At 37.6% G+C, this 19,446-nt stretch overlaps 1 protein-coding gene across 2 annotated transcripts in view; it reads right to left on the reverse strand.

Annotated features, from left to right (window-relative positions):
* Positions 1-19,446, reverse strand: part of MID1 (midline 1) — a 250,455-nt gene that overhangs the window by 167,947 nt on the left and 63,062 nt on the right. Inside the window, exon 1 of one of the 2 annotated variants that reach the window (XM_084537855.1) lies at positions 16,959-18,250. The exons of the other annotated variant lie outside the window; for it this stretch is intronic. The gene's annotated coding sequence lies outside the window, so the exon portion shown is untranslated. Of the gene's footprint in view, positions 1-16,958; positions 18,251-19,446 lie in introns of those variants that run through there. 2 annotated transcript variants of the gene reach the window in all.

A 19,446-nucleotide genomic window follows, 5' to 3' on the forward strand; every position in this document is an offset into this window, starting at 1 on the left:
CCATATGAAAAAAAAAAATAGTGATTCAGTACAGTTCTTCCAATAATAATATTTGGTGCAGCATCCTCCACAAAACATGATATATGTTTTTTTACATCCAATTCCAATAAATATTTTATAATATCTCCCAGATCCTCAGACTTGTTTTTCCTGTGTGGTATGATGTTAAAGGTTAAAAAAGAAAAAAAAAAAAAAAAAAAAAAAAAGAGAGAGAGATTGGCCTTTAAAATAGAAAGGCAGGACAAGGAAGAAGGAGGCCTTTCCATCAGGAACTGCAGGCTTTAAACTTTTACAGGAACATTTTATACAAGGAGAAATACTAATGTGATTAAGCATCAGAAGAAAACCAAAATAGTTCACTTAGTTCATTAATAAAAAATACAACACTAAGAATCATGTAGCCTATGTGCAAAACTGAAAATAAGCCACAGTTTCTGTTTTGATTGGCGGTTTGCTTTTCAACAAATCAACAAACATATAAATACTTTCTGGAAGAATGGAAGGAGAGAGAGAGAGAGAAGGAAGGCAGCAAGGAAGCAGTGAAGGAATCAAGGAAGGAAGAAATGGATAGTGGGGCTTGTCTGCTGCTTCTGCTGCAGATGCCAGATGTTGTCACAGATACTCTAGTGGAAAAAGAGAGAATGATGCTAAATTGTAAACTGAGACTTCCTGTGAACTCTGATCTGAAGTTACCCAACAATAGAAGAAGGAAATACACTTCTTCCTTCATCCCATCTACAGGAACAAGAACAGCTACCTTCCAGTCTTGTTTTCTTTACACTACCCTTAACTGTGGCTTGAATTAATTACATGTTATTATAGTGCTGTTTTGCCACAGCATAACTTAATGAAAACAATTACTTTTGTCTTTGAGAATGGAGGAGGAAGGGGTGAGACTAGATGCAGCCTTGTTAAAAGTATATAGAAAAATATATACAAAGCTTTGTTCAAATGAGGGTAATGCCCAATGGCTGATCCACTCCACCAAAATCAGAAATCCCTGCACAGGGAGAAATGTGGCACAAAGATAACAGGGATGCATATAACAGAAGGAAGACTTTCCTACATGGACCTTATTATATACTTTGAAAAATAAAGAAAAAAGCTCTCCGAATAAATTTCAGTTTTGCACTTGACTGGACAAAAAGGCTGAAGGCAAGCTCTTCCCTTTGACTTTGTTTGAAATTAAGGAGATTTCACAGTTTTCATGATCAAGTGCAAAGTTTTCTGAGCGGTAATCTGGAACATGGACACGTTCATGAAAGTCTTGCACTTGTTTATGTAAAGTGTGGCAATGCATATTATATCTTTAGCATTTCACCACACTGCACCCTATGATTTTGTCCTGTGCAGGTCTTGACCATCAGAGATACTTACTGATATTTACCAGGTCAGGAACTCAAAATCACACACGTGTGATTAAGAAGACTGTGTAAGTTTTAGGATTGCTCTCTTTGTTAGATATTACTGCATTCTGTCTGCTTCCGAATTTCCCATAAGTGTCTGCACATTTCTTACTTATACATACCTATTTTGAAACAACTTCGTCCTATGATTTTGTTTCCTCCCAGACTTTTAGCAATAATTAAACATAACAGGCTTTAATATTTGAATCCATTTCAAGGAAATGAGGATACACTGGAGGCTGTGGGGAGGGCTGTATACTCTCAGAATGAAAAGAGCACATGGAAATGCTTTTATCCCATTAGCACAGGCACAGAAGGCTGCTGTAATACATCTGCAGCTGTTAGAGAATAGCGTGAAGATGAGCTCATGGTTTGGTCCAAATGAGACAAGGATCCTGCTCTCTTTTTAAGGAAAGATCTCCAAGGGAGAATAAGCTGTTTGCTGTGTAGTCCCTCTACCTCTGCTCTTCTGAAAATTTCTAGGGGTTTAATGTAGAGTACTCACTCATAACCACTTCTGGCCCCATATGTGCCCATGAGTCATTAACTTCTCGGCAGTATCCCACATTTCGTTACCACTTTGCATGCCATAACCATCCAGTTTAACTCAATATAACACTTCAGTGAGCATCTACAACAATGGAAGAGTCCAGAGCACAACTGTCAATCACCAACACACAAAACATGGAAGCTGTACCAGCTTCTGTCACAGGGACTATATCCTTGGTCATCTGTCTCAGGAAACATTCAGAGACCGAAAGGGTCCTTTTATTCAATTTTAACAGCATAACTGAGATGTTATGCTGTGGAAGTCAATGGGATAATGAGGAGTTGTCATTTCTTACAGTTCTGTCATGAGGCTCTGGTTATTTGATGTTTTATGTGAAGCCTCAGCTGCTGATACCAAGTCATCATGTGAGAACCGCAGATTTATTTTCTTTTTAAAAAGGGATTTAGCCTTTACACTGTTGCAAAGAGAGAGCTGACAGTTTGACCTGAACATAACCTCATGATCTGAAAGCCAGAGGCTAGAGAAAAGGAATGCAAAATTGTCTTTAACATGTTATAATTTTTAAGCTAAAACGTGATTGTGAAAGAGACTGGTAGGAGGTCAATGCTTTTTGAAAGCTAGCCATTCTTTGCAGGTAGGAAAAGATACTCTCAACCTCATGACAGACCAGGCAGGGAGGCTTCTGGAAGTGAAAGAGTGTCCTGCTGCAGCTAAAAAGGCTGCAGCAAGCTCCCTTCCTCTGCAGAGCAGAAGCAGAAGAGGTTTTATAAACCACACTGACTTGCTGGTTAAATACCTGTTGATTTAAACTGTCCTTGTGTCATTCATTATCTTTGGCTCTGGCTTTGCAACCTCTTTAATTAGAGGACTACAGAAATCTTAATTTCTGAAAGCCACCCATAAACTATCCTTTTTCGCACAGCCATGTGATGCTTAGAAGGGCTGGTATCAATAAGGCATGAACCACATTGTTCAACTAAACACTACCTTTTTAAAAAAAAAAACACATTTATCATATAGTTGACATTGCAAGCTGATTTTATACTCTGGAAATGGTTCTGTGTAGCTGTATATGTGTATACAGTTATAGGTTTTGCATTTTTCCCTTTTTGGCCAGTATCACACAGACCACATCCCAGCACCACAAACATCTGTGAGCCCCACCAGCCAGCTCTGGATGCATTGGGAGGCAGTCGGCTGCTGGGGCAGGAAAGCAAGAGGGGCTTTGCTGCCTGCAAGGTGGCAGGTGCTGGTGGATACTTTGCAGGAGGACAGAGAGTGGAGAGGGGGTCCCACCTCCCAGTGCTGCACTCTCCTTCCCTCTGCAGCTGCCGCAAGTTCATTTTCCCAGTGGTCTTGCCTTGGGTCCCCTTTCCAGCTTCTCACTTTCTCCCAGTGTTTCCCCATGAAAGGGACTCCCTGACCCTGCTGCTCTTTGTCCGTGATGAGAAGGCAACACTTGCTTGCATCAGTCCCCAAGACAAAAGCAACACATTGAGCAACATTGATCTATAACAAATGTGGGATAAAGTCAATGCCTAGTCCTTATGGTGCATTTCAGTCTACCACAGGATATATTTTTTTTTGTGATTCTTTGACAAAGCTGGAATGATCTGAAAAGGAAAGCAAAGGTTCCCTTAACTAGCTAAAACCCTACAGTTACCATAATTATTATTATTATTTATTTTTATTTTTTCAGTTTCCACTACAGCACCAAAGTGCAATGTCAGAGATTAATAGGGAGCATTGGACAAGTTTAAGGGGGAAAATCGGCTTCAGCCACTACATGGTAACACACCCTGGGCCTAGCACCAGCAGTGCCAATAGCAGTAAGGATATGTTAACAGAAACATACAGAAAGCAAAGGGGGCCATTCAATTAAGCAAATACTGTAGAGCTGTTAAAAAGATAATTTATAAAAAGTACAAATGTAGAACCTGTGTGTGTGCATGGATGCTTGAAGGTATATAGTATCCTGTTATTATGATTATTACTTATGGGTACCTCCCATAATCCTTTTTATTGTAAAACACAGAATAATCACAAGAAAATCTGTGACTGCATCCAAACTATTTCATCCAGACTACAAAGACAGCAAGCTTCTGACAATGTCCAAGATCAAAACCTACCACTTTGAACACAGTAGCAGAGCAATACACATGTTGCTGTTCATTTTTATGCTGCAAATATTGAGTATATCATTCAGGAAATGCTCTATTAAATGTTTTAACAAATTAAACAATTAGGGAAATATCATCAGCTAAATTCAACCCTGATGTCAGCAATATGAATTCAGACTGTTCCAAGCAGTAAGAACTATGCAGTCACCACAAGACTGCTTACTCACAGAGGGATTTAGAGAGGAAATTATAGGCACATGCGACTTTCATGTTGAATCAGAACCGGATAATGAGAGGCTGCAAATTCTAAAAATTGTTCAATTAGTAGTGTTGGGAACACCAGGCTAAATATCCATTGTATCCTGGCACTAATTGACTTGTTTCCCTTCAGAACTTAACCATATTTGGGCTTGAGTGGCTTATCAACTCTCACACCCTCCCAGCTACACTGAATCTTACAATGAGCTTCATGCAGAAACCTGCCAGCTCAGAGCCGCCTTTATGACTGGGGCTGTGTGGCAGGTCTCCATTGCACCATGAAGCTTGTGGTGCTTACACTCACCTTGCTACCTAAGCTACTTGAGATTTGATTTAGGGTAGCACAGTGAAGATTTGCTCAGGTCATAGCAAGAAGCTACACAGGATCAGTCTAATATCCTGGAAGCACTTGCCAGTCAGTGATCTTCTCAAAATGGATGTGACTACATTGGTTCTGGATTTAAGCTCCCACATGATTTGGCAACACAGGTGCTATGCTGCACTACATGCCTCCAACTGCCAGGTAAGAAGATATAGAGCCACAGCTGAGATGTCCAGCTCTAGCGGTGCCAGTTGCCCTAAACCAGCTATTGGAAAACTGCTTACCTTTCTTAGCTGCTTGGGAGGATCTTTTCTCCAAATGAGCTCACATATCTTACTATATAGCTGTGCATGTGATTTTAACATGCCTAGACTAAAGAATCTGACATTGCAGTGCTGGGGTTGAGAAGGCAATTTGTTTCTCAAACCTAACACCTATGTCTTACTGGATGCTCAGAAGAAAATGTCACGGGAAAAGAAAAAAGTCAGCAGTTTTAAGACAGTAGTTTAAAAACCCTGAAATTAAAAATTCAATGACATCTTGTCTCCTTCTGGCAAACAGAGGGAGAAGGAAGGGAAAAAAAAATAGTACTGTTGTAAACTGTTGTTTTTCTTAATAAATCAAAATAAAAAACAAGATAAACATAGCTTTCTACAAAGCTAGGGAAGGACCCTTTATCAGGGTGTGTAGTGATAGGACAGGGAGTAATGACTTTAAACTAGAAGACAGCAGATTTAGATTAGACATTTGGAAGAAATTCTTTACTCGGAGGGTGGTGAGGCACTGGAACCGGTTACCCAGAGAAGCTGTGGATGCCCCATCCCTGGAGATGTTCAAGGCCAGGCTGGAGAGGGCTTTGAGCAACCTGGTCTAGTGGCAGGTGTCCTTATCCATGGCAGGGTGGTTGGAATTAGATGATCTTTATGGTCCCTTCTAACCCAAACCTTTCTATGATTATATGATTCTAAGCTCTGCCTTTCCAAACACTGTGTGATCTACTGCTAAGTACCTTAGCAATCTTCTCAATCTTCCTACATGTTCCCTGTGATAATAGTATCTCTTTTCTTTCCTTTTAAGGTTCTTTGAGCCATAACAAGTAAAAAAGAGTCTATACAAAACCCAATTCTATTCTCTTGTAACCTAGTTAACATTCAGAGCCAAAATAAAGCTCTTGAATGCACAAGTGCAGCTTTGGCTGTAGCCACTGGGAGTTTCCTGCATGTATCTGTGGAGAGAACACAGGCCTTGAAGCTTTCAAACTGCTCAAATATTGTGGGGAAAAGTGCTTTAGCCTTGAAGGAATCTTTCAAAAATGCCTGCATCATGCTTCATTCATTTGAAATCCCTTAATGTTCAAATTTGTAACAGTTAGGTAGTGAGAGAGAACCCGTAAAGGTCAACTTCCATGGAAAAGAAATTTCCCAGGACAAAAAGGTCTTAAAATATTTTATTATAGAAATATACTTTTCAGCCCTTGAAACAGAGTAAATATATGAGAATTCCTAGAAGTCTATATTATTCCCCTTAGGGGTGCCAGACTTTATTTACAAAGCCTATATATTGCTATAGCAAGGAGTTATCATAGTTGAAACGTGCTCAAGACCTTATGATAGATGGGCAGATGGAAAAAACAAAGCAAAACAAAAAACTAAAACACACAGAAGCTCCAAGTGACTGAATAGCATTAAGCTTTCCCCGTGGGAGTCATATTAGGAGGCAAGGTTTTTCTCTTCTGCTTGCTTTATGAATGACACGCATAAATAAATAAATAAATGAAATTACCCACAGCCTTCAATAATTTATTTACTTCATCCTGGTGATGAGCATCTTAGAATTATAAACTGCCATATGGGTGATAGCACAGTTGCTACTGGTGATTCAACATTATTGTGGCTCTGAAATAAGATAGCTTATCTTTCTTTCCTTTGAAAGTTGAAATGCAATGGATGTATAAAACCCTGTTTAGCTCATAGTTTGTGTTGTACATATTTCCTGGTTTTAAATGGGCAAGACTGAACCCAGTTTTTAACAACTACAGTCTTGAGGGCAGAATTAAATCTATAAGAACAAAGACTAATAATCTGAATGATGCTAATGGCAAATACCCATGTGTGTAAATAATTAATTGTTTTCTTGTTAACAAGTTCAGATTTTTCGTTCTTTGGTTAGTGACCCCAAGGGTCAGTTTTTCTGTGAGAAATAGAAGCATTTAGGATTCTATCATCCTAGCCTATAACTAATTTATAGCTTCTCATGGCATCAGGTGCAAAGAATCAAGATTCAATTTATCACCCCAGGCTATTCCCACTTTAAGAGACAGCGCAGGTATTCTGCAGAAATAAATGAAGGGAAACATTAATGATGTAAAACCAACAGAAGTATGCCCTACGGAGATCTTATCTTTCAAATTCATAGAGACACATCAAGCTATAGAATGTCTTTTGTACTGATCTGGAAAGACTATAAAGACCTCTAATGATCTCCTACAGAAAAAAAAAAAAAAAAAAAAAAAAGGAATTAATATTTTTCTCATTGAACAGTATCAACTATAGTTGGTTAGTTGGTTGTTTTTCTTGGCCTGCTTTTTCTTCACAAACTTATTTTTTTACTTTTAATTTTCTCAATTTGGTCTAGCATTTCCTAATCTCGCAGCTCTATAGAAAGATGACAGAACAAAAATAGCATAACAGATAGAGTCAGACACCTAACTGAAACAAAATTAAAACATACTCATCTTTGCTCAATTTTCCACTTTTTCCAGCAGGATCACCAGTCACATAAATATTTACTTTATGTGTATGCTCAGCATAATTGATGCAAAGTTAATGACTAGAATAGCGTTCAAATATCCATGACTTCATTTCAATAAGTCCCACCTGCTCCCTCACTCTGTCTCCCTGGGACCAATTCCAGGAGAACATCTCATAGACAGAGAGAATCATCTGTGAAAGATGGCCAGTGGTCTGATCATGAACACTAGAAATCTTTGCTTAGAAAAAACGGACACATGATTTAAATCCTTAAAGTCTGCCTGTATTTTACTTTCTGTGAAATGGGAATTTCTTCATATTGGAAATATGTAAATGCCACTTAAGTATAGTATTCTTACTTCAGTAATTCCGGGAGGATGACTGATTACTGGAATTAAATATTTTGGATACTTCTCCTGTTTGAAAACTTTTGCACTGTATTTGAATATGGATGACCTTTTACTTGCTTTAAATTATTAAAGATAATTCTTCATTTTTAACATTATAACAATATTATAACATTCTTTATTTATCTCACATTTTAAAGATTTATCTCACATTTTAAAACTTACAGTTAGGGGTTAAACCTAAGCATGTGCACTTCTGTTATAAGGAAGAAAGACATGAACTTCCAAAAGGCATGGATGAAAAGACTACAGAATTTCTTTGGAATTTTAATTTTCTTCAGAATTGACTATCTAGCATTTTGGTTTGCTAAGGTTAGAAGAGATAAACCTCCATTTTTAACTGATTATCTGGGATGGGTGTCAGAAAGGGAATGAAAAACATATAAAGCATACTAAAAGTATAGACCAAAAGTCCTACACTAATGTCCTAGTTTTGAGCGTAAGGCTCAAAACTTCAGCCTGCTATTGGAAATGGGATTTACAGAGAACAGTTTCCAGAGCTATTGTCCATAGCTAAAATAGAACTAAATTACCCAAATTTCAAAAATTACCAAAACCACCTCCAGAATCAACTTTTATAGGTGTCATTTATTAGCTTGCTTTCTTTATTTTATTTTTTAGCCATTAAAAACTGATTTTTCCTAGTAATGTTATTCATCCCAACAGCCATTTTCAATTACCACATGAAAACTGTAGACTGTAGTAGCTTCAGTGGGAGGTCACTTCATATACGTTTAGGCTAAAAAAGATTGTTCCTAACTATTTCTTTGCATTTCAGTTAAGAAATATTGGTAACATAGTAATGAAGTACGGCAACTCAGAGTACGGCAGTTCAGATAACTGCTGAATTTATTTTAAATGATTGGTTCCATAAAATTTTTAAAAGTTCATTTTTTAGCCTAATATTTTTAAAGTACTGTATGTCAAAGCAATTTTCAGCACACTGTATTTCAAGACATGAAATTTTTATGATGGTAAACATAAGGGCTTCAATAACTTAAAATATTAGCATTTCACAAAAGGATTCAACATGCTAGCAAATCAAAACTTTTTTTTTTTTCTCATTTCAAATTATTACCATTCATTTGAAACTTAGAGTATATTCAGAAATCAAATACAGAAATCTTTATAATTATATATGGAATGCTTCTTTTGATTAGTGACATAGGTTGAATGGAGTAGGATGATTTTTGTACTACAGACAGAAAAATGAAGTTAAGAGAAGACTTAATACCAAGAAAATAAGCTTCTAAATAAGAAGCAGGACTGCTACTAAAGCCTGCAAGGATAGATTGAATATAATGAAGCCTTTGAAAGGATGTAAGAAATAACAAGCGTTTGGCAAGCAATAGACCAAGGAAGCTTTCTGGATCTTTTCCACTAATAAATTCTCTCTGTTTTGGCAAGAGATAGCTGTAATTTGTAAGCAGTTTTGATCTCAAGGAATCATTCTTTATTTCTGCAATGAGAGAAGATTTCCTATATAGGAAACTGAGACACTAGTTCCCCTGGCTAGGGTAGTATTGGATGCTCATGAAGGTACTGATACCAAACACGGTTCATACTACTCCTCAGAAACCAACCAGAAAATCACAATGTGGTGCCTGAAGACAATAGAAAATACGAGGTCATAAATTGTTCCCTGTTCTGCTAAACTGTCAATTCCAAACTGCATGATAGATGTTTGTTGTTGTTGCTTGTTTGTTTGTTTGTTTGTTTTTCCTGTCACTGCCAAAAGCTCTAACACCAGCTATGATGAATACAAGGACAGAAATTACACACAATGTATGTGCTATTTGCACTTATATTCTGCACTCCTGTGATAGTGAGAACATACAATGCCAGAGCAGCAGAGTTTCTGGTTTCATCCCCAAAACAACTTCTTCCCACTAAAACCAAACATTTCAAAACAGGATTTTCCTTTCAAAAATAGAAATAAATATACACCGAACATTTCCATCTATGTATCACTGTGTATATTTTGCAGCAGTGAAAGACGTAAAGCAAGGAATCAGATGGGGAAAATTTTAAACATCCCCTAGTCTCCTTGGGATTTAATCCTCAGCAAGCCTAGCTTTTGAAAACAATATTTGATAGTATTCAAAGAATTTTAAAACATATTTGTGTAGAAAAAGTTGATTTTTCACTGGTAAAATAAATTAGCTGCAGACTACCAATCCTTTAAACAAAATATCAGGAGAGACATTGTTAGCAGAGATGAAGTCCTGCCCAGCAGGTTACTCAACTACAAAGGAATACTTAAACTGTGCTTATCCCGATTCCATGCGGGCTCCCGTGGAGAGATTCCTGGGGCTGTGGACATGTGGAACTAATCAATCAGATAAGACCATCCGCAATTCTTAAAAAACACATCTTGTGCTCAATGTGATTTTGACACAAATCTGTTATTTAATATCATACCTGATCCAAGTTACAAATTGGCCAGGGCTCTGTCCTCTAAATAAAGATGTTATGCTACCTCAGGTGTTCTATGCAAAGCTAAACAGTTTTTAACTAACTTTCCTCATTAGAGCAATTAAGGTCCTAGGTTTAACAGTGCTATGGAAAACAACTATTGAAGAGGATGTTCTTGCTCAGAAAAAATCCTCAGGGGTGGGAAGACAGGCACCAGTGCCTCATGATATGCTTTGGCTAATTAAGATGTTGACTGAGTCTATGTTAATCATAGTCCATCAGGCTATATTTGATTAACATGTAAATTGGTAGACCCTCTTCTGCAATTGCCCTACCATCTGAGGTCTAATTATGGGCCTCAAAAAAGACAAGAACTGGACTTGTAATTTAGAATGTTCAGTTGGGAAAACAATTTTTTGGCACACACAAAAGAATTGTGAGGTAGGGTGTTTATGTATATTGTTTCCAAATACACAGGAATACCTTAGACCAACTCTACAGATATGCCTACACAAGGTGGAAGTTTAAAGATAATGCAGCAAAAGGGCTTTGTTTAAATAGTGCACAACAAAAGTTAAGTGTTTCTTCCATTGGTTAATTTTCTCAGACCAAATAGATGTATGCAGTTGAGGAAGACAGGTAGATATATCTAAAAGTCAGTTCAAATCATCTGAGATAGAAGTTATGACAAATTAGATTTATAGCATAGCATATAATAGCATAGCATAGCAACTATGTCATATTCCATTGACCTAGCCTATAATGAGCATGCCTGATATTTCTTACTGACTAGCCCTAGAAGTTAGTAACTCAGCATCTTACCAAGGCCAGTAGAATCAGCACAAGGAGACCGTGTGTGCCCTTCACTAGGGATTGATACATAATTTAAATAATTCAGATAAAGTCTCTTAACAATGTCTCTTGGCTACAAAAAGACCCTGTGACCTAACTTCAGCACTAAAGTAAATGTTTTTACGTATTGATGTATACGCTTTTTCCCTTCCTTCCTGTTTTCCCTCTTCTCACTTTCTACCACATTGAAAAAGGAACATTTCCATTTTGGTCTATAAATAACTCAGCTCTTTTTCTTTAAGAACAGTGACATAATAAAATGATGTAAAAGAATCAACAGTTACTCAAATTGTGTGTAGCTGTCTATAGACAAGATAACTGTCTAAGGTGGCACTGCAGCCACTGACAATCTAGCCAACATGGGCAGTGGAACCTAAAGAACTATTGAACTGGGTAGATTAGATATCCTCCCTGTTCAGGGACCTAGGCACAGGTGCCCAGCATTTTTTCAGATGATCTGGTAGAGCCACTTCTCCAGAAGGACAATATGTCTGCATGTCTTGTGTCCCATATGAATGTCTAAGGTACCTCAATGCACCAGTGATGGCATTAGATAGCTAGATGTGGTCAACTGAATTGAACCATATGTGACTACTGTCATTTGGGCTGAATAATATAGATGCCTAACTTTTTAAATTTTTAAATGAATCCCACCCAAGTTGCTCTCAGCTTTCACTACATCTCCCAGCATCAACTGACATATCAAAACCATTTTTATAGTCTATTTATAGCCTTAGAGTGCAAAAAGAAGTGGAGTACAGAAATAATCTTAAAAATTGGAACAACATCTAGTGCAAAGTCTAATACATGGCCTTGAAAAAACAAGAAGCAACAAAGTCATTGGCAGAATTTCCAAAAGACAAAAGAAGTCTCCTTGTAGGACACTGTGCTAGTATCAACAGAGTGTATTCATCTCTTTAACAACCTGTAGGAAAATGAGTTATAAATGACAACCAGTGTCTAAATCTGACTCATTTAAATTAAACTGAAAAAGAAAACAGAAGTTAAAACTGTGATCCAAGTCCTAACATAATCCCCATCTCCACCAACACATCTACTGTGACTACTTTGGAAGAGGTGCAGAGGCAATTAGAATTTTAGAATTCATTGTTCCTTCATTTGCCATCTGGGAATGCTCTGGAAGCCTTTGGAGTCCTGAAATCTCAGATTACAATCTGTTTGGTGGATTGGATAAGAAGAACTGGTGCAGGAAAAAAAAAAAAAAAAAAAAAAAAAAAAGAGAGAGAGAGAGGAAAGGAAAAAGGGAAAGGAAAAAGGAAAAAGGAAAAAGGGAAGTGGAAGGGGAAGGGGAAGGTCTCATTTATTTGTCTAATGTAGATGGGTTTTAATTGCGAGGTTGACCCTCAGTTTCCTTTATTTAGCACTGAAGTATGATACTCGAGTTCCTTCATGGAAGCAAAAATTATCCATCTCTTTTTTGTCTGTATGCAATCCAGAAAACTTCAAAAGCTCTTACAAATTTACATAGATGTCAGCTTAGATGTCAGCTAATAATATACTGGGCTTGGACAGACTCAGGTATGGCTGGAAGCTAACAGTGTTTTCCCTTTAGGAAATTACTGGTGGGCTTTGCCTAAGAGTCAGCCAAAATACTAATATTTCAGTTGAAGTTTTAATTACATAAGACCACACATTTCAATGATTTCATTTTGCATCAACTATGAGACCTTGATAGTCAGCATCCTGTCCTGTCTGCCATAGCACGTGGTCTGAATTTTAATTTATAATCTCTTAAAACCTGCAAGTTTATCATAGAAATGGATGCTACTTTTCTAAAAGACTGAGAATTCTAATAGGAAAGGAAAGATACCTGCTATGTCAAACCAGAAATGATTATACTCTTGTACACGTTACAGCTTTTCAAAAATAAAGAGATATGGTCATACATCATTGAAACACATTTGGGGAAAGTATTGGGATGCTTGCGAACTTTGCAGACCTCAGACATATATTGTAACAATGTCCCACACTTCTTGAACTCAAATGATTCTGCAGATGATCTCCTGCTCAGCAGGTCAATTCCTATCTGTTTATATTGTGTTTTAAATGCAAACAAATTCCAAACTATGGGACACAATGCACTTCTAAGGAGTGGGAGGATATGCATAACAGAAAGATGTATTAGTAATTAGGCAGAATTTCATCAAAAGGAAGTTTTGAAAACTGCATGAAATTAATTAGAATCTATAAATATCATTCAAATATATATATGATGGACATACTCTATCTGTTTCTATATAATTATGAGTAAAAAAAAATATGACTGAATTAGTATCTAACCACTTTCATTGCAATTAAAAAAATGCTATTGATATTTGAAGCAATACTCAAAATCTCTTGTTTTGTCAGACAGTTATGTGGGAGTTGTATTCTTTTACGCTTAGCCTATTGCACCAGACTGGACCTCCTGCTGCTTACTGTTTGTAGAATGGCAGCTTCCCATGAGAGCCCAGAAGTGTTTTCTTCCAGTTAAGGATAACGAAAGTATCATTCTTTTACATTGCTTAGCCCAAGTTATGATGACATTCACTTCAGGTAGTTATTTTTAGGAAGATGGGCTGTCACAAGCTTTAAGTGCAGGCTTTGTAAGTCTTCTGTGCATAACATTAACATACATCTTAATAGATCTGTCCAAACAATTTCTCTTGCAGTGATGCAAGTTAAGAGTACAAGTAAAAGAGTACTGATGAAAAGTGTATCAAATGCATTTTAAAAAATTGGCACTAATGTTTATAGATGCACACATAAGTATGTATGTATATAGTATAAAAACATAGACAAGTTGGAGGCAGTGCTATGTGGTCTTTATGTGACATCTAGACTAAGAAATGTGTAAAAGCTTAGAAAAAATCATCAAATTGCAGCACAGTGTATGGCAGCTTACAATTTCTTTGGTAGAATGGTGTGTGTTTCAAGAAGCAATATTATAGTTTCCATCTGTCTAAACCTTCTAGTTATGACAAATAGCGAGTAGTTAATGTCTGCTGGAACTTGTTTAGTTTGCTCTAAATTTCTGAGTAAATGGATGTTAAGTTTATTTAGATGTGTTTCTCTCCACCTTTGGAATTAAGTTTGTTCTGCTTTAATTCATTGAAGAATATTTATAACTAAATTTACTTCATTAAGCAGAAATGTGAGGTTGGTTGTGATCTTTTGTTTGCAATTAAAACCCCGTTAATTGCAATAAAAAATAACCGCCTTATAAAAGCATAAGTAGTTCTGCATTATAAAAAAAAATGCTAGGATAGCAACATTACTGTTTCAGGCAGTTAATTTTAAGACTCTCTTGCTCAACTATTTTGGTGCAGTTCCGTTACCATCCACGTGTATAGATATAATACTGAATGCGTGTTCCTTTATGTCAGATGCTCTTAAAATTAAATAAATGGAAATTTAGAATTAGTGAAAACTAGGAAAGAAGAAGAAACAAATACATCCCTTTATTTCTATAAACTAAAGGATGCTAGTGAACAGTTTCGAAACACTGAACTAAAGTAATTTCTCTGGTAGAGAACCAAGAAGCCTAAACTGGTATATCAAGGACCAGGGAATGCATCCTGCCTTGTTTGCTTGCTGTGAAACCAAGGATGTGAAAATAATAAACAGTGCATGCTAGAGATACAGTACCTTTGTCTACAGAAAGCCAGGAGAAGCATAACCTGAAATATCAGTTTGGTGTCATTGCCAGAACTGATAGTTATTATTAGGAGCTGGGAGGAGTATGTGATAAAGGACAGGCTAAGCTAACTTTTATTTTCAAAGGGAGGAGTAACTCATAGTTGTGCTGTTATTTCAAGGGTCATGGCCATATCTAGTGGTGCAGCACAGAGAGATGAACCAGGTCTCCCATATTTCAAAAACTGTTAATAAGCTAAAGAAAGGGAACATTTTTATCATTCTTCTTGAAATACTGCTGTCAAGACTCTACCACATCCTTATATTAAACTTGTGAATTTGCCTATCCTTGGGCCCCTTCTAACAAATCTCATTAGTGGTTGTTTTAACAGAGATTTTTGTTTTTAAGCCAAAAGAGAACCATAGTAACTGCACACTTCCTAAACCATTTCATTCATGAATGGGAAATGAGTCTCCAAATTTTTACTCACATGAGTAACCACATTGATATCCTTGGGCCTTCTATTATTAAGAGCTAGAACTGTGAGTGTAAATTTGCAGGATTTGGATGTGGCACTTCATTACTTCATAACAGAGAAATCTGTAGCTGAAATCAATAGTTAAGCATGTGAAGCATATAAAAGACATTCTTTCATGGAGGTCTGATTATAATACATCTATCAATTTTGTTTCAGCATCAACAAATAAGCATATGATAGTAAAGAGATGTACAGACTATAGGCAGTAACTACAAAGACACATTTTAGATAGACATTCTAGCTTCAATAGGGGAGTTGGGAATAGTCCACCAGAAAGAACAGAATAATAGTGAAAAAGGTCAACACCTCCTGAAAAACTAACATACTAAGTCACAGAATAAGTTTTTCGTTCTCTGTCAATCAGTAGTGTAACTGTTGTCAATCATCCCCCCTTACCTTGTTTGTGATTTTTGAATGGCCACAAAAGGAACTTTTGTTGGTAATTATGGCCTTTACAATTCATCTGAGTCACAAGAAGGATTTTCATAGCCTGCCTGTGGAATAGACTTGGTATGCCCCAAGCTGCGCTCACGTATGTCTAACCAATTCAAGCCAAAGTTTCCCACGATAATATGAAAGGAAAAAAACTCAGACAAATACAAGTCACTATTCTAAAAATAACAAGGAGAGGGGAAAGGGATAGGATAGCCGGTATTCCAGTATCTTCTGTTTTCTCTCTCTCTCTTTATTTATTTATTTTTCTCTCCCAAAGAGGATAAATCTGTAACTCCCTCTATGGAAGGGTGAAGTTAGACAGGATATGCACCTGTGCATCTTGAATCTTCTTAAGGAGTCTTTAGAATCTCAGTCGTACCACATGCTTCATCTTACAGCAATCAGGAGCATTCTGCTAAAAATTAGTGCCAAGAATTAATACTCCTTCATTTATTTTTAATTCAAGAGTTCCCCTAGGACTTTTCCTTTCCCCAAATACTTCCACTTTCTACACATACATTTGTGCTTTGTTTTCTTTGGCTATCAGTTCATGTGACCTATCTTGTCCCTGCTGAAAATGCGAAGAAAAGATTTGTGAGAGAAGGTTCTCACATAAAAAAAAAAACAACAAACAGTTCTGGAATTGATCCAGAAGAGTGACAAATCTGATAACATCAAAGACAGAGTATCTGAAACCAGGGTTTAGGCAGAACAGCTTTTTCAACAAATTGTAGCCTCTATAAATTTACCCATTTCCAAACAGCTGAGCCCGTTTATTTGTTTATTTTCCTAGCTCAACTGAAGAAAAGTCTGAAACAACTTTGGAAAAATAACAGCAAAGTTGTTCAACGGAAACCAGCCCCTCTACTGTAAACAGTGCCTCTCCACAAACTATGCAGCTGCACAAAGCAGAGACAATACAGGGGACCCTCAGCATCATTAACCAACTTCCCTTCCTCACGCAACGGTCGCTTCAATAAAGCAATTACAATAGCATCGTGGAACAGTAGAACGAGGGGGGGGGGACCAAAAAAAAAAAATAAAAGAGAGAGAGAAGAAAAAAAAAAAAAAAAAGAAATAACCTTACCAGCTTCTCCTACAGTATATAGCTGAAAGGGAAACAAAACCCCCAGCTGCCGAAGCGCATGCAATTGGTCTCACAGAATGAATTGACTGAAAGAACTATGAAAGGCTAAAGTCTGCCGGCCCCTCTCAGCAGCCTCTCTTCAGCTCCCTCTCTCCGCGCCTCCTCACAAAGCCATTCTCCCGCTCCCTCGCACAGGAAAAAGCAAAAAAGCAGCACACACCGAACGACTCCGGCAGAAGCGCTTCTCCCGGGAGGGCAGGGGGAGGAAGAGGTCCCGCTGCCGCTCGGCCGCCGCCCGGCACCCCTGGGACAAGCATCCGCACCCGCACCGCAGCCCGCTCAGCGCAGGAGCAGCACGGCCACGGGTGCTCGCAGGGGTCCCCCCTGTGCATCTCGGGCAGCGAAGCAGTTAGCCTTGCCTTTGCCTTTTTTATTATTATTTTTATTTATTTATTTATCTCTTTTTTCAGTTAGCCGAGTGACTTCCTAAAGCTGATGCTGGGCCTAATATATATATATGTTTATGTTAACAAAGAACACAAAAGTAAACCTTAAATAGCGACACTAATGATCCCCCAGATAGTCAATAATAGGAAAGTAAGAGAGCAAAGACCCCGAGAGACAAGACATGAATAACGTGAAGAATCACCAAATTAAAAGCAATATAAAAAACATCACTGCCTCCCAGAAATGCTTTGGATAGATAAAATCAGAACAAACTATTGCATTTTTCATGATGAAAGAAGATTTCTATCTACATTCCCAGTTTATGTAAAAAGAGACAGCATTTTTCTGTATAATTTTTCTTGAAGCCATGCCATAGATACTGAGATAGCATCCCCTACATATTCCCAGATTTTCAAGAAAGCTTAAAATCATTGTTAAATAAATGCTGTTGTAGTATAAGTTTTTAATGCAAGTTTTACCTTTCTGTGATATGCTGTAACTCAGAAATAGACAGCTGCCACAAAGTAAATCAAAGACCTACAAAAGCAGATGGCATAATTTCACATCTTAAATGATGGCTGTAAGCCTTCCACTAATAATTTATAAGGAGACTTCCTCCTGCTTGTTCTTCTGCTCAGCAGCATGCTGTTTGAGCCTTTCAAACAAAATAAATAGACTTCAAACCACCAGCTTCATGCACAGTAACACTTACGAATGCTATTTCAACCTGACACAAGCTGACTTTGTTCCTCGGTGACCCTGGACAGAAAACTGAGGTGACAGTTTGATGGATGAGATCTTTTTCACAATACGGGTTGTGACTTCACAGCTCTGTCTCCCCATTATTGTTTAGTTGAAGGAGGAAACAGGAGCAGAGGAGGATCTTCACCATAGTGAGCCATTTTAACAGTGAAAATGAACCAAGCATATGCAAGAAATGTCTTCAACACCTTTTTCCTACCACAAAGTTGGGAAGTTGGGAGAATCCCTTTCCATTTTTGTTGGCGATAGAGAGGACAAGGAAGGGGTTCCAAGGAGAGGAATTGATGCCAATGGTTTCCTCCAAATTGTATCTTGGATTAAGAAAGTGGCAACATCAACAGGGAGGGGGGAAGGGAAGGGAAGGGAAGGGAAGGGAAGGGAAGGGAAGGGAAGGGAAGGGAAGGGAAGGGAAGGGAAGGGAAGGGAAGGGAAGGGAAGGGAAGGGAAGGGAAGGGAAGGGAAGGGAAGGGAAGGGAAGGGAAGGGAAGGGAAGGGAAGGGAAGGGAAGGGAAGGGAAGGGAAGGGAAGGGAAGGGAAGGGAAGGGAAGGGAAGGGAAGGGAAGGGAAGGGAAGGGATTCTGTTTGTTTCAATTATAATCAAAGAACGCTTGGACTGTGGATTTATGAATTTTCTCTTAACTGTGCTAATTTAAGTGTTTACCAGGAATCTTGGACAATTCTTTACTTGACAAAGGCCTTAGTGCACTAACCTGCCCACTGCAATTTTTCATTACACAAAGATTATCATAAAGTATCAGAGTCATATATCAGTCACATATATTCAAAAACAATTTGATACCTATTACTTCATTATTTGAATGCGGATTCTATTCTCTGCTAAAATGAATTCAGAAGTCTTTTTACATTATTAATATTAACATGCTTCTAATAAAAACTGCCAGTTTGCACAGAACTCTCCAGGAAGAAATTGCCTTTCCTTGAAAAAAATGTTGAAAAATGATGAATGAACTCTCTGAAATGTAAGGCTCCACCTTCCATAGGCTTGAGCTTAACAAATATCATGACATGAATTAGCCACTTATTTCCTTAGAGAGGAACACAGTCTGCTAATATGCCTTTGTTTCTGCTTTTTCATCTAATCAGATGGGCTCGTTATATACCGGCAGGCATCAAATCTCTGATTTTATGGGTGGATACTCAGGCCAAATGACCTGGCCCAAAGAAGTCTGTGGCCAGAAGCCAAGTCTTTCCTGTTCCACATAACTGCACCTTGTCTCCACTTTGAAAGATTATTAATTTTGTCTCCACTGTGAAAGATTATTTCTGAGAACAAGAACTAGTTTACCTTATGTTTGAGACCTTTTTTTTTTTTTTTTTTTGTATTTGTTGCTGTCATTTCTTGTTTTGGATTTGATATTTATAACTCTATCTAAAAATACACAAGAATTCTCTCCCTGGTAGCAAAAATGTATCATAAATATATGTGACTCTTATTCTTTTCCAAAAAATACTATTTTCTTTCCAAAAAGACTCACTTT

This window comes from Aythya ferina, assembly GCF_964211825.1.
Source record: "Aythya ferina genome assembly, chromosome: 1".
Lineage (NCBI taxonomy): Eukaryota > Metazoa > Chordata > Aves > Anseriformes > Anatidae > Aythya > Aythya ferina.